This window comes from Notamacropus eugenii, chromosome 6 (assembly GCF_028372415.1).
Source record: "Notamacropus eugenii isolate mMacEug1 chromosome 6, mMacEug1.pri_v2, whole genome shotgun sequence".
NCBI lineage: Eukaryota > Metazoa > Chordata > Mammalia > Diprotodontia > Macropodidae > Notamacropus > Notamacropus eugenii.
This window is the reverse complement of record NC_092877.1, coordinates 22758344-22774385: the sequence shown is the minus strand read 5'-3', so window position 1 is coordinate 22774385 and position 16042 is coordinate 22758344. Positions and strand designations below refer to the sequence as shown.

At 42.1% G+C, this 16042-nt stretch overlaps 1 pseudogene; it reads right to left on the bottom strand.

Moving 5' to 3' along the window:
- Nucleotides 1-2855: 2855 nt before the first annotated feature.
- Nucleotides 2856-4327, bottom strand: LOC140510538 (transgelin-2 pseudogene; annotated as a pseudogene).
- Between the last annotated feature and the right edge of the window lie 11715 nt (nt 4328-16042).

Genomic DNA, 16042 nt, shown 5'->3' with positions numbered 1-16042 from the left:
GTTGGAGCAGAAAAATTAGAAAGTTCAACAGTGGATGTCAAAGGAAGCTTTTGGTCTAAATGAAGTCTGGTTTGGTGCACATATGCCAGTAATTAATTGCCTTTGTCTGCTTTGGGAGAAATGCCCCTTAGCCACTTGAGTCAGACTGACTCTACCCTCCAAGTTGGAGCACTTGGTTACTTCTGAAGTGGAGCCAATGTGGGGCTGGAAAAACTCTGACACGCCTTTTCAATCAGAGGTTCTGGAACTGAGGACCAGGCAGAAGGAAAGCTCCTCCCCTCTTCTCTTGGTTCATCTCTACTTACCCTCAAGCCACCAACAAAGCTAGTAGATGAGTGGAAGCTAGGGTAGAGATCTGGTCCCATGCCAGCACTAGCTGGAATGGGAGCCCTGGAGCAGAACCCCCTCATGCCTATGAACTCCCTCTTCTTCATATTTCCCAGGACCCACAGAATGTCACTGCCAACTAGGAAAACAAGCATGCCCTGAAAATGAGGTTACTAATGTGCAACTGGGTGGCATCCTGGTAGAGTGGAAAGAACGCTGAGCTTGAAATCAAGAGGCTTGGGTTCAAATCCACTAGGCAGATGTGTGGCCCTCAACAAATCTCTGTTTGTCCAGCCTCAGTTTCTCCTCTGTAAGCTAAGGAGGCTGGACTAGGTGACCTCCCAGGCCCTTCTTTGCTCTAGGGCAGGGGTTCTTAACTTGGGGTTTGGGAACTTGTTTATAAAAAATTTGGATAACTAGATTTCATTATAATTCATTTCCACTGTAATCTTGATTTTTGAATTTAAAAGCATTCTTAAAAGAGTGAATAGATTTCACCAGATTGTCACAGGGGAGATGGGTGAGGAAGGTAAGCAATGCATAAAAAAAGATTAAGGAATTCTGCTGTAGATCCTAGGCATAAATTTGTATAAATTGATGGGTTAGAAGTCAGTTTTGCAAATAATGCCTTTTAATTAATAATCAGACTTTGACACGACCAAATGATCAAATATATTTATAGTTCTTGGGTTTGCTGAGTCTCCATGGCATGTTCAGGAACTCAGGGTTACTCAGAGGGGCACTGATATTATATTCCACCCCCTCCCACAACTAATTCAAACCAATTCAAGTGATACTCCCTTCTTTCTCTCTCCTTCCCATCTGAGAGAGAGAGAGAAAGAGAGAGAGAGAGAGAGAGAAGAGAGAGAGAGAGAAAGAGAGAGAGAGAGAGAGAGAGAGAGAGAGAGAGAGAGAGAGAGAGAGAGAGAGAGAGAGAGAGAAAACTGAGGAATGTGCTCTTTGGAATTACGAAAAGGATAGGAATGGGTTTGGGATTGGTCCCTTCTAGGTCATAAGCTTAGAGGCAGATGGCTTTCTTGCCATACCCCAAAGTCAAAACTGGGGAATCTGATTTGACCTTTCCATATCTACTTTCCCTCAATGGCACCTAATGATTCCAAGTCAGAAGACTCAGGCCTTTTTGTAGGGTTTTTCTTTTCTTGCTTCATGCTTTAGGCTTTGGGCCCAGACCCTGGAGAGAAATCTGGGAATGAAGATAAATGAGAAGCAAAGCATTTGTCCCATTATCGCTTCTCCACTGATGTATCTCATGTTCCTAGAACCCATACTTTTCTCACCCAGACTTTCCCAAGTCAGAGCAAATGGTCCATGACAGAGTAACCTTCAGCTGTCCCAACCAACAGCACTCTTTCCATATTCTCTGCTTCCTTGATCTAGAAATTCATGGTATCACAGATTTAGAGTTGAAAGGGACTTCTCATCTTACAGATGAAGAAACAGTGAGAGAGAGAGAGAGAGAGAGAGAGAGAGAGAGAGAGAGAGAGAGAGAGAGAGAGTGAGCATGTTGTTTTGCTCAAGATGGCAAAGTGAATAAGTGTTTGAAGCGGTATTTGAACTTTGATATTTGTCTCTGAAGTCTAGTGCTCTCTCTACAACCCATGCCTTTGACCATAAACTCTGACAGCAAGGGCTGTACCCTCCAAAGTGCCCTTCCATGCCACTCACATTCCAAATCTATCCCTTCACAGTTGGTAAAGAGCTTTCTCCATGAGCACCTGGTGAATGATACAAACGTCATATTTTAGAGATGAGGAAACTGAGGTCTAGGACGGGTGAAGGGCATTATCCAGAGTTTGAGGGCTCGGAAATGAGGGAGTCTAGATTCAAACCCAAGTCTTCTGACTCTAAGCCCAGTATTTTCGTACCCCAAACTGTTGAGTCATGTGGGAGAAATGAATGAAAAGATGGTCCTTGCTTTTAGGAAGCATGTGGCCTACTTGTAGGAATGAGATCAATTCAATCAATAAAAAAAAAAACAAAAAACAAAAAAAAAACCCAGCTATTAAATGGCTACTGAATACATTGTGCAATGCTGGAGAGGAGAGGAAAAACTTAGATAAGATATTGTCTCTGCCTTCATGGGGCTTGTAATTTAATAATGATAGGAGACAGCATTAGCTGAACAGAAATCTCCCCCATAACATCTCTAATACCTAGGTGCCTAGTGTCTACTTGAAGACCTCCAGTCTCGCTACCTCCTGAGGCTGTCCATCCTATTTTGGGGTGATTCTAACTCTTAGGAAGCTTTTTAAAAAATCAGGTTGAAATCCAGATCTCTTTAACTTGTAGAATCATGGATTTAGTGAAGGAAGGGATCTTTATGGCCATCAACCCTATCATTCATAGATGTGACAGCTGTAGCTTAGAAGGGAAAATCAACTGTCTCAAGGTCAAACATATGTGAGGACTGGAAACCAGCTTCTCTGACACCAAAGTCAAGATTGTTCGAACTTCGCTGAATCCATTGCTGTCACTTCTCTCTGGTTGTGGTTCAGTTGTGTCTCACATTTTTTTTTTTTTTACAAAGACTGGGAATCTTTATTCAGATCAGCAAACTCACATTCCTCAAGTCTCAGACGCTGGGTGGGTCTTTTGAGGAAGAGGGGAAGGACAGAGGAGAGAAGAGAAGGCAAGGACATTCCCTCCACCCTCAATCCCTGTCTCAGGCTACTGGGTAAAGAGGAGAATAGGCCGAAGGGAATGCCAAGAAGGGAGGGACCAAGGGGAAAAGAGGCCTCTGCCAAGGAGAGGCTTACACAGATGTGTGGCTTTCAAAGTCCAGCTGTGGCCAGAACAGCAGCCACCATAGGCCCCTCCCTATAAATTAAGTCCCCACAGTATCAAGGCTGGGGGTGGGGGGAACAGGAAGAACAACCTTGTGGAAGAGAAATTGGTCCCATGTTCATCTCCTTTCAAGGCAGTGCCCTGAACCCTGGCCTAAAGAATGGCTATATGGGTGCAAATTCCCAAATGAGAGGACAAGCCAGGGTAGGAGAATGAATAGGAATGTTGAAGGGGTCAGCTACCCCCCAGTTTTGGTCCAGGAGAAGGGAGGATGGGGTGGCTGGTCCAGTTTTGCTGATTTGGGGACAGGGAGTGTACTACAGCAAGTTCAAGGTGAGAAAGCACTGGCTCAGCACCTGTAGGCACAACAGGAGAAGCAGTGCCACCAATGGGTAAGGAGCAGGAGGAGAAGAGGAGGAGTTGGGAACAGAAAGGGCTTGAAAGTTCCACGGGCTTCCTGGGAATGTCACTGCTAGAAATATATTAACCATTCAAGGGAGGGTAAGGAAGAGTGGTGATCAGAGGATCTGGCGTGGCATCCCATATCCAGTCATGCCTGCCTGAGATGCCCCACGGTTGGTGACCATTTGCAGCCCAATGACATTCTTGCCCTCCTGCAGTTGGTTATCTGTGAAGTTTCAGGGATTCTCCTTGGACTTCTTAGGAAACCAGTTAGGATCTCCAGAGAAGAAGCCATCACCTCGAGCCACTGCCGATCCACCCAGGTTCATCAGTGTCCGCTGCACACAGGCCATATTCTTTCCTTCCCAGAGGTCCACAGTTTGGAAGATATCAGTGGCATTGATGCCATAGCGTTCAGCCGCCTGCAGGAACTGAGAAATCTGTTCCATCTGTTTGAAGGCCATGCCTGAAGCCTGGATTTTCTTTACTGGGCCCTGGCCTTCAGGGTATAGCCCATTGATGAGCTCACACAGTACCGTGCCATCCTTGAGCCAGTTTTGGAAATTTCTCGCCCAGGCTGGGGTCGCCCTACATCCCTGCGGCACTGTGTGGTAATCCACTGAATGAGGATCTGCTCCAGATCAGCATCGTACTGCTTCTCAATTTTTTGCTGTACCTCTCGGCTCAGTCCATAAGCAGGTCCCCTGTTGGCCATTCTGAGATGGTGATGCAGGTATCTTTACCGCGAGGCGGTGGATGGAGAGCGGAGCGGGCTGGGGCGCGGCGCGCAGCGAGTGGCCTGTGTCTCGCTTTCTTGACTCCATTTGGGAGATTCTTGGCAGAGATATTAGAGTGGTTTGCCATTTCCTTCTCCATCTCAGATGAGGAAGCTGAGGCAAACAGGGTTAAGTGACTTGCCCAGGGTCACACAGCTAGTAAATGTCTGAGGCCAGACTTGAATTCAAGTCTTCCTGATTTCAGGCCCTATCCACTGTGCCACCTAGCTGCTCTCCTTCCTCTGGGGTCAAGTAGAAAAGACTATTCTCTTCTATCTAATGACCATTCACATCATTAAATCCAGCTATCATGTTCTCACTAGGTTTTCTCTTTTCTAGGTTCAGTATTCTTATTTCCTTAAACCAATCCTCTAATGAAATAAAGATATACAGAAATAAAATAGGGAATAATAGGTTTCAGACTAAGTGAAGACACCATAAATGCCACGAAGGTTAAGAGATATGTGTGCACTCTTTCTATATTCTCTAGTTTCTGTTTGTCATTTTTGACTTCTTGAGTCTTTGATCTCTCCTTTATGAAATAAAGAGGACAGAAGGATAGTTATTTAAAGTACATATAAATTTAGGTTATTGATTTGGTTTCTTTGAGATAGTAAGTTCCTTGAGGGTAGGGATATGATCCCAGCTGATGCTTCTTGGACTCTGCTGTTTTCATGGAGAAATGGTGAGGAGAGTGACAATATTTGGAGCTTTCCAGTGAAAGAAACTTCAAAACAAACAGAAGGGCAAGGCTGATCACAACCCTGGGCTTTAAAATAATTCTGCCTGCAAGAAAATGAACTCTGCTAAATTGACATCATTTTATCTAAATTAGCAACCTGGTACTTTTCTAGAACTGAACAACTGAAGCCTAAATCCGCTAGGAATCTTGACATGATTTCATCATCTTCGAGAGGTGACAGCAAAACACTGTGGCTATCTCTTAAGAGGAGAGAACGGGAGAGAAAAGAGACAATGGGTGGGGACCAGAACCTTGGGTTGCCCTACATTTCGATCTGATAATAGACAAAGACTCCTTTGTTCGGTAGGGGAGAACCAGGAAAGATACATGTTATGGAAGACACTGGAAAGTAAATGATCCAGGGAATTGGTTTATCAACAGTGTCAGATGCTTCAGAAAGATCCCAAGAGATGCAGCTTGAGAAGGCCATTGGATTTAGTCCTTAGAAAGCCATTCTTGATCTTTAAGAGAACAGTTGCAATAGGGTGGAAGCCATATTTTAAGGATTTGGGGAGAGAATGGGAATTGATTAATCAGCCAATTCCATTTGGATGATCTTAAATCACCTTGAGAAGAACTTGATATAGTCAACACAATGACATTCATACCAAAGATCCCCTGTGGGGGATCTGGCTTAGCAGAGAATCTCTTCTTAACTTGGACTTTGAATAAGGTGTCTTCAAAGACACTGGCTAACACGTTTGGTGATCTTGCCTCCCCATTTGATATCTTACTTGATTTGGGTACTCCAAGGATAGTTGAACAAAGTTTTATCTCTGTTTCTAGCTCTGTAAAGGAATCTTATTTCATCCTAGCAGATGTCTGGGACACATACAGTTGGAAGAGAGTCTTTGAAGCTGACTTTACCAAGGCATTTTTGTTTCTTTTGTAAGTAACCATCGCTATAGTGGAACTTTGTCTACTGCTTTTAGGTATTTGAGTGACAAGAGAGACAGTGGAAAGAACACTAGACTTGATGTTGGGAGAGGCAAGATAGAATATGCACTGCCTCTGGAGTCAGAGAGAGACCTTGGGTTCAGATCCTATCTATGGCACTTACTACATCATCTCCTGCTCTGGGCATTCACAAAGGCCATTTGCTATGCCTGGAAAGCTTACTTTCCTCATGTCCACTTCCTAGCTTTCCTTGTCTCCTTTACATCTTGGCTAAAGGAAGCTTTTCAGAATCTTTATTTTGAGACTGTATCCTATTTTGCCCTGTGCATATCTTTGTCCATGGCTGTCTCCCTCATTGGATTGTGAGCTACTTGAAACCTTATGATCCTAAACAGCGAGTTCAAATCTTTCCTTTTGACACTTATTATCTATGTGACCATCAACAAGTCCCATAGCCATTCTGAGCCTCAGTTTTCTCATCTGAAAAATGGGACTGATAAATCCTGTAATGCCCTTCTTACAGGGTTGTTGTAAGAGTCAGATGAGACGATGCCTGTAAAGCACTTTGTGAACCATACAGCATTTTTTCTATATAAATGTCAGCTATCAATTGTCAACCTACAAACATGTGGTCTGCTACAGAAAATTGCCTGGGAGAGACTGCCCATTTTCTTCTCATGTTTTCATTAAGCATACCCTAAAAATGTGCCTTCTAATAAAGATTTTTATAGATATGAGGAAGTAGGCAGACGGGTGGAGAGTCGCTGATATTTTCTCATTTGGCTTTTCTGGTCTTCATGGTATTGCTTGTGATCTTTTCCATTCTTCTTAGAATATTCCCCTCTAAAACTGCATTAAAACCCATTCCTCAGGGCCTTTCAAATGGGGTTGCCATATGGTCAGGTCAAGCCATTCTTCTGAACTCATAACATTAAAGGATTTGAAGCTTGGAGAGGCCTTAGAGATCAAGACTACCTTTTAAAATATTTGAGTAAATGAGGGCCCAGAGAGGTTAAATGAAATAGGTAGCACAGCTAGGATTCAAACCCATGCCTTGTGATTTCTCATCAAGTGATTCCCCTTCCTCCCTTCTCCTTACATCAGGTTTCCTTCTCCTTTTTCAGTCCTGCTGCTTTCTTCGCAACATGACATACACTATTTTCACTACTGCAGCTGATGGGAATAGATCACCACAATGTCTGGCACATAGTAGGTGCTTGATAATTATTTGATGACTTTTCTGCAAAACCATGAGCAGGCACATCCCATTTCATATCAATTTGTAGTCTTTCATTAGGCTTCCTTTACATATGCAGTGGGCAGCTAGGTGGTGCAGTGGATAGAGCACCAGTGCAGGAGTCAGGAGGACCTGAGTTCAAATCTCACCTCAGATACTTGACACTCACTAGCTGTGTGACCTTGGACAAGTCACTTAACCCCAATTGCCTCATCCTGGGTCATCTCCAGTCATCCTGATGAATATCTGGTCACTGGATTCAGATGACTCTGGGGAAGAAGTGAGGCTGGTGACCTGCACAGCCCTCCCTCACTCAAAACAAAGTCAAGTGCAAGTCATGTCATTATTTCTCTGATGACATGGTCTTCTTCGGCAATGAAGGACGAACACACTCATTGCCAGGTCCCACCATGCAGGACTCAGGTTCCTTGTTCTCTGTCCTTTACAAATGTTAGTGGGATGACCTGCATAGCTGGGTCAGGCTCATATTAATCTCAATTGCCTTTCACCATTCTGTGAGGGGATATTGTCTCACATCTTTCATCTTCTTTCAGAGGACTTTGCACATCCCAATGCTTCACCAGAAAATAAAACATTGGCTGAGGTGATATCTGAGCTCTTTTTGTCTCCTTGTTTTGTCAACTGTTTGGCATTGGTTAAATTTCGTCAAGAAATGGAAATAAAGGCAATATCTTTACCTTTGTCCGTCTCCCAATATTTTAACTTAAGAAGTTGCTTTGACAGGTTGTGTCAGAGCTACAGTGTCCTTTACTCTTTTATTTAATTCAGTGCTGACTTTAACTTTGCTCTTAACAAGCTGATATTCGCCTGGACAGATGATTCTAAAGTGACTCATGTTCATAAGTTAATAAACATTTCTCACATATTAAAATACAGCTAGCTTCATTTTTGGTCATAGTAATAGTTAACATTTATATAGGACTTACTATGTGCCCGGCACTGTGCCAAGCTTTTACAATGATTATCTTATTTGATTCTCACAACAGCCCTGGGAGGTAAGGGCTATTAGGATCTCCATTTTACTGATGAGGAAACTGAGGCAGACGAATATGAAATGACTTGCCCAGTGTCACACAGCTAGTAAGCATCTGAGGGCAGATTTGATCTCAAGTCTTTCTGACTCCAGGCCTGGCACTATCCTTCCTTCTAGCCACTTTTGTAGTGAAGTCATCAAGTAACAAGGTAAATATTGACATTATGTAAGATCTTCATGGACTTTTAACTCTGTCTTCAGAAACTGTGTGACCTTGGGCAAGCCATTTAAGCTCCGCCTCAGTTTTCTTATATCCAAAATGTGCATAATAATAACACTTCTCTCCAGGGTTGTTGTAAGAATCAAATAGGATAATATTTATAAAGCACATAGTAGGTGTTACATAAATGTGAGCAATGATGATAATGACTTTGATTCCTATTATCTGCTATTTATCCTTAGCAACAGATGGTGGAGCATATTTAGCAATTATCTTCTGTTTGCTCACGTATGCTATGACACCATTTTCATTATTTTAGAATAGACTGGCAGAGTCCAGAACAGCTTTAGAATCAACCTAATGGACGCCCTCTTTCTGTACTATGAATAAAAGCATGGAGTCATTAAATGCCACAGATAGAAGGGATGTTAGAACACAATCCATTGAAAATCAGAGTCAAAAGGGATCTTAGAAAGCATCTGATTCAATTCCCTCATTTTATCAAAGGAAACTGAGGCTCAGTAAGGGAAGTGATTCAGCCAAGATCACACAGTCAGTGACATGGGACATGGAAAATGGTTTCATCCAACTGCTTCATTTGGTAGCTAAGGAAAATGATGCAACAAGAGGAGGCATGACTTGGTGAGGGAGGCCCACTAGCTGGAGGCAGGATCTTGCTTTCCCATTCAATGATGTCTTCCATCTAGCTTCAGCCCCTCTCTCAGTTCATCCTCATCCTTTGGCCCCCTCTTCATTTCTCTTTTCCTCCCTCACTGGCTTCTGTGTTATTTCATTCATTGGCACCAGGGAATGTTACAAGAAGCAGAAGGATGGGGGAAATGAAGTCGTGTAGGCAAGGGAAGAAGGGGTTATCTTCAAATTAGATTTCTTTATTAGCAGGATGACTCACAGGATAATAATGCCACTTTGCCAGTGGCCAGGATAGGAAGTGAGACTATAAAAGAATGGCTTGATTGGCACTTAAAGGCATCCAAGTTGTTATATCTTTAGGAAGTTAAAAAAGAACCTTAGTGCCTGCTTACTCATCCCTGGGCTAGATGTTCTTAGTTGGAAAAAGAAAAAAAGAATTGGCCTTCTCTCTGATTCTGACAGTCAAGGACAAAAGGCCAGATGATTTTCTATAGATCTGGGTTCCAATCTCTGGCTTGGCCACTCACCATTTGTGTGACCTTGGTCAAATAATTTCTCCTCTAACTCTTACCAAGTGCCTGGCACATAGTAGGCACTTAATAAATGTTTATTGACAATTGATTGATTGTATGAGCTTCAATCTTCCCCTTCCCCCACCTGTAAAATGAGAGGATGGGATTCAGATGGATTCTAGGACCTCTTCTGACTCTGATATGACTTGATTTTCTGTACTTCAAACAAAAGAAAAAGCATGTATCTATCTCAGAAATCATATTTCAGAAGGAAAATATTTCTGGCCAGAAGCTTCCTTGTTCATGGAGGAAGAAGAAGAAGAAGAAGAAGAAGAAGAAGAAGAAGAAGAAGAAGAAGAAAGAAGAAGAAGGAGAAGAAGAAGAAGAAGGAGGAGAAGAAGAAGAAGAAGAAGAAGAAGGAGGAGAAGAAGAAGAAGGAGGAGGAGGAGGAGATGGTGATGATGATGTTGATGCAGTGAAAGAGCATCAGATGAAATCTTTAGAAGGAAAGCTACCTCTTCAGCCAGGTCCTCATCTTGACTTTGTTTCCAATGAGAAGAATCATGAATGGTTTTGCTCTTGGACTCAAACACCATGGATATCTTTTTTTCTCTCCTTATCTTTGAAATGTCTTTGAAGGAAAGTGATTCAGAAGATATGAAGAGACGACTTCTTTGTCTCTTTTCGTATCCCCAGTACTAAGCATAATGTCTGGTACACAGTAGGCTTAATAAATGTTTGTTGATTAATTGATTTATTCTAATGCCTCTTTATGAGGTCAAGCTTTGTCTTCAAAACTAGCTTGCACAAACTTAGCTTCCAGGGCATTCCCTTGCTTTGGAATAAGCCATCACTGACAGGGAGGAGTCACATTTGTGGGATGGAAGGGGAAATAGTGAGTTTCATTGGAATGCCAATAGAAAAGCCTGTATCACAAAGATCAGTTTTATTAGAAGATGCAATTAGCAAAGGCGGGCTTTTGAGTCTGGAGGGAGGAGGGCCTTGACTTACCTTTTCTCTTAGATTTTGTTTTTGTTTAGATTCATTTGCATGCCAATCCTAACAGAATTTAGGGAATAAGTAATTCCATACCTTCAAGTTTCACCTGATTGCTGTAGGATTTTTGTAGCAGAGTCCTAGCAAAATAGATATTGGGGCACAAAATCCATAGAAGGGCTTAAAGGAAAGTTAAAAGAAATTTCTAACTTTAAGTCAAATATTTATTTGGAACAATGGATTTTCCAGTTAGTACCAGATAAACCTGATCTTAGGCTGAGGTTCCCTGGCTGCCTTTTTTGTCCCCACTCCTGTCCTGGATAGCCCTTTAAGGTAACTATGGCTCCCTCAGCTATTCACCAGTGGAGCTTACTCTTACTATGGAAGGACCGTCTAGTCACTGTACTTAGCAAGTAGTATACCACATGGTCTGCAAGTGCCAGAAGTCCAGAAGTTGGCAGCAGAGACAAATACCAGTGAGTCCAGAAGTTTGGTTCCCAGAAGATATAATGTGCTCAGTTCATCTGCAGATGAGCTGGGATGGGATAGGTTCCCCTAGGGAGAGACCATAGACAGGGGCTGGCTTCTGGAAAAAATTTACCTATTTAGGAAACAAGAGGAAGAGAGGAAAAAAACAGAAAAGGAAGGGCTAAGGAAGTAGGTAGAAAACCATGATTGTTTAGAAGGAGGGGTGAATTTTAGACTGTCCAGTACAGAGCAGGTTTGAGATTGGAAGTTGTGTGAGAAAAGTTTGGAGAGGGAGGGAATAAAAATTTCCTAAGCATCTACTAAGTGCCAAATGCCTTACAATTAATACCTCGTTTGATCCTCACAACAACCCTGTGAGGTAGGAGCTCTATTACGATCCTCATTTTGTTGTTGAAAAAACTGAGGCAGAGAGTGCTTAAATGACGTGCCCAGGGTCACACAGCTAGTAATTGTCTGAGGCCAGATTTGAGCTGAGATCTTCCTGACTCCAGGCCCAGCGGTCTATCTGCTGAATCATGTAGGTTAAGAATCATATTTGTCCTCAAATCTTATGGCCCTGTCTAGTGATGGAGACTAATTTGCTGAATCATTTGGAGCTATGATAACAAGGGTCAGTGATGGTTCAATAAGTTTCCTTTCTATCCCCAGTGCTTGGAATAGTGCCAAACATAGTGAGTGCTTAATAAATCCTAATTGTGTCCCAGAAAACATGTGCATTTTTATAATACTTTATTTCAAAAGCAGGAGCAGTGAGGGAATTCGAGACCTTATCATAGGATTGGTAGGTGCCTTTCATGGATCTCATGTAGACAGATGGCCGTGGAGATAGCTGCCTATTCTACTGATAGGTAAAGGCCCAGGGGTGTACTGTATCTAGCTCGAACTGGTTCACCAGAGCTGCTAGTTAAATTTCAATGTGAACATTTATACCTTAGAAATTTGCAAATGTTGCAAATCAGACCTTATTTTATTGATTATCTAGACTTAAGAAAGTGATGGGGAAAATGTTAATAATGAAAATTAAGCTTAAAAATATGTTGTGCAGACTTTTTTTAAAAATCTGGTTGTTAAATACTTACTCATGTGTCCATGATTAAGGACCACCTTGACCTCCATGAGTAGCTCAATCTTGATACAGTAGAAAGAACATTGGAGCCACAGTCTCTTGACTCAGTTTCAAATCTTTGCTCATATATTAACTGTATGACCTTAGTAAGTCATTTTGTGACCCTGAATAACGCTGGGCCTCAGTTTCCTCATGTACTCAATGAAGACTTGGATGAGGTGATGTATAAGGTTAATTCCATGGGTTCAAGCAACTAGGAGTTATACATTTCATGGTGCAATGTAGTCCTCAGCTGATTGGTGGGAAAATACTAGGAGAAACCTTCCTGTGGTTCCATCCAAATTCCTTTGCCCTCACCACCCTCCTGCTGTCATCTTGCTCCTTTCTTTTTGCTTCCTTTAATAGACTCTTTGGGAATTCTTTTGTTAGCTTTCCCACATTGGAACCACATTGCTTAAGCGGTGCCTGAACTGACGAGTTTAATTTCACACTCTAAGAGCCAAAGCTTTTCTTCAATAGGGAATGGACCTGTCAGTCACATGCCGAAATATACAACCCATATCAGAATCAGGCATTGCCATGGGCTTGGGCCATTGAGCTAAATAAGGCTACTCCTATTTCTTGGGCAAGGAAAAAGTATTTCATAAAGTAGGGTAACATCTGTTTCTCCCTTGCTCTTCAGATAGAGTTGCCAGTCAGTGGTGCCTTCTAACATTAAGATTGGAGGGGAAGGAGACATCTTATACATTTGGTTATTGAATTAGTGAGGTTTGCTCACTACTTGTATTTTGATCTTTCATGCAATTCAAGAAGTTTGTCCTGTGAACCTATTGGAGTGTAGAACTGAGATTGGGGATGGGATGATGGAAGAAAAGAATGGGCCATCTAGGACCCTGCCTTCAAGGGAATTTCTAGTCTTGTTGAGGAGACAATTTTCACACATGAAAATGGAGAAAATAAAAAGACTGAATCTGCTACACAATTACAGCGTAGACCATATAGATTCCAGTGGCTAGAAAGGATCTATGGGTCCAACCTCCTGATTTTATGGATGAGGGACCTAAGACTTAGAGAAATGAAGTTTCTCACCCAAGGAAACAGACAAGATATGAACCTAATAAATATATTTTTATGAATTATATACAAAATGAGGTGATGTTATATAGCAGATATGTCTCTAGACTTGAAATTAGGAAGATCCGGGTTTAAATCCTGCTTTAGACACTTTAGGTGTGTGATCTTGGGCAGCTCACTTAGCTTCTTGGTGTCTTGTTTCCTTATCTGTAAAATGAGAGGGTTCATTGGACCTGGTGATCTCTAGGTCCCTTCCTGTTTCAAATTTATAATCCCATGGACTGATATTTCCCAGACTCCTTGTTCAGGGCTCTTTTCACTAAAGACCAATTGCCTTTCTGGTATGTGTCCTGTAAGAAAGCTAATAGATTAATGTGAGTCAAAATAGTCAGATCAGGCTTCTATTCATTGATACATAATCCATTTTTCCTGTACCTGCCTCAATGTTGCATCTTTCCTGAAACCTTCCTGGGTCCTCTCAGCTAAAAGGGATTTCTCTCTCATTTAGTCTCACAAGACTTCTGTACCTCTCATGTTAAAAACTGCGTAGTATTTGTGAATATAGCTGTTTTAGTCTTCTCTTACTAGATAAAAAGCATTTTGAGGGTAGGGTTTGGGTTTTATTTCTCTTTGTATTAAAAGAGAGCAGAGTAGAGGGGAGAGAGCTGTCTTCAGACTCAAGATCTGACACATGCAAGCTTTGTGACCCTGGGCAGCTCATTTAACTCCTTAATGCCCCAGGCAACTCTCTTGCAAGGCAATGATCTATCCACCTTCACTGGAAGATGGAATTTCCCTTGCTGATGAAATCACATGTGTCGCTTGGCCCCAACACCAGACTTCACATTTTATGTTGCAGTTACTTAACAAATATATTGAAAAGGAAGTAAGAACTTGGCTAGGGCTTGAAATGTGCCATGAAGAGCCCGTGGGACATACATAGAAAGGCAAAAGGGGAAGGTGCTCCACCCAAAGGAATGGTGCAAATAAGGTAAGAAGGAAGGAAATAAGCACTTATTAAGTGTCTACTGTGTTCTAGGCACTGTTCGAAGTGCTTTCCAAACATGTCTCATTTGATTTTCACCGCAGCTCTGAGAGGAAGGTGCTCTTCCTTCTCCCACTTTACAGCTGAGGAGACTGAGGCAGACAATGGTTTTGGTGATTTACCCAGAGTCACACACCCAGCCTGAGGCTGGATTTAAACTCAGGTCTTCCTGACTCCAGGTCTATCCACTGAACAACCTAGCTACCTCTGTGGTAAGAAATAAACATGATATGTGTGGGGGATCATGGGATTATAGATTTTGATTTGAAATGGAATTTACTGGTTGAGTGCAATACAATACAGATGAGGAAACTGAGGGCCTTAGAAGTTAAGTGACTTGCCCTGGATCATGTAGCTTGTCAATGTCTGAGGCAGGAACTGAACCCAGATTATCCTAATTTTAATTTGCCCCCCTAACCATTCTGCAACATTATTGTTTTAGACATTTGGCTAAACAATAATAATAACATTTATAGAATATTCATCTGATCCTCACAATAACCTTACAAGGTAGTGGCTATAATTCTTATTCCTTAGGACAATCATGAGCACAGCATTTGTTACCTTGGTATAGAAAAAAAGCAACAGCCAGGTGGCACCATAGGGCACAGAGTGCTGGGCTTGGAATTAGGAAGACTGATATTCATGAGTTCAAATCCAGCCTCAGACACTTACTAGCTGTGTGACCCTGGGCAAGTCACTTACCTCTGTTTGCCTCAGTTTCCTCTTCTGTAAAATGAGCTGGAGAAGGAAATGGCAGATCCCTCTAGTATCTCTGCCAAGAAAATCCCAAATGGGGTCATGAAGATCAGATATGACTGAAATGACTGAACAACAAACCAATTGAATAATGAATAAAATATTTTTTTAATGAAGATACTGAACTGAAACTGATGAGGAAACTGAAGGTTAAACCACTTGCCCAGGATTGTAGGACATGTGAGGACTTTGGGCAGGATTTGAACTTAGGTTTTCCTGACTTCAGCACCAGGATTTTAAATACTGTACTATCTAGCTGCCTAGGAGCAGGGAGACTGTATGTTAGGGGGAAGCAGGCAACAAGGTTGGATAAGGTAAAAGGTGGGATAGCCTTGAATCACACAGTGAGGAGCTGTCTTTGAGCCAACCTTCCGAATATTTGTTGGACAGAATGGTAAGGTTTGATGCTCGAGGCAGCAGGAAGCTCTCCTAAACTCTTGATCTAAAAAGTAATATGATGAAAAGTGTTTAAGAAGTATTAGTCCAGAGGCCATGTGCTAGGGTGGGGTGGGGAGGGGGTGGAGATCCTGCTTGCAAGGAGACCAGTTAGGGAGGTTATATATAGCTATGAAAGACTTGATTCAAACCATGTTTCTGGAGATAAAGTGTGGCCCTGCATAGTTATGGCGTTTTAGTTCAGTGCTGGAGATAGATCTCTGTCAAACGCACTGCTATATTTCAACATTTAAAATAACCAAGGGGAAGAAGAAAAAGAAAAGCCCCACACCTTCTCATGTTAAAAAAAGGTATTCCATTTCAAATTTCCTGCAATTTTTTTTCTTATGAAATGAATAAGCTTTCTCTGAACTGGGGGATAGGGAGGTTGAGGGAAGGAGGAGGTAGGGATGAAAATCCAGTTTGAAGGCACCAAAGAGAAGGGCACTACAGAGCTGTGGCAGAAGAAGGGGTTTCAGTGACAGCAGAAAAAAATCCTGGAGGCCTGCATCAAGCTCAAGTGCAAATCTGACTCATTCTTCAAGATGAAATGTCTTTGCTGCAGTGGAATTTCAAGTCAGGTTTATTAAAAAAAAAGTTCTAAGTGATGCATGG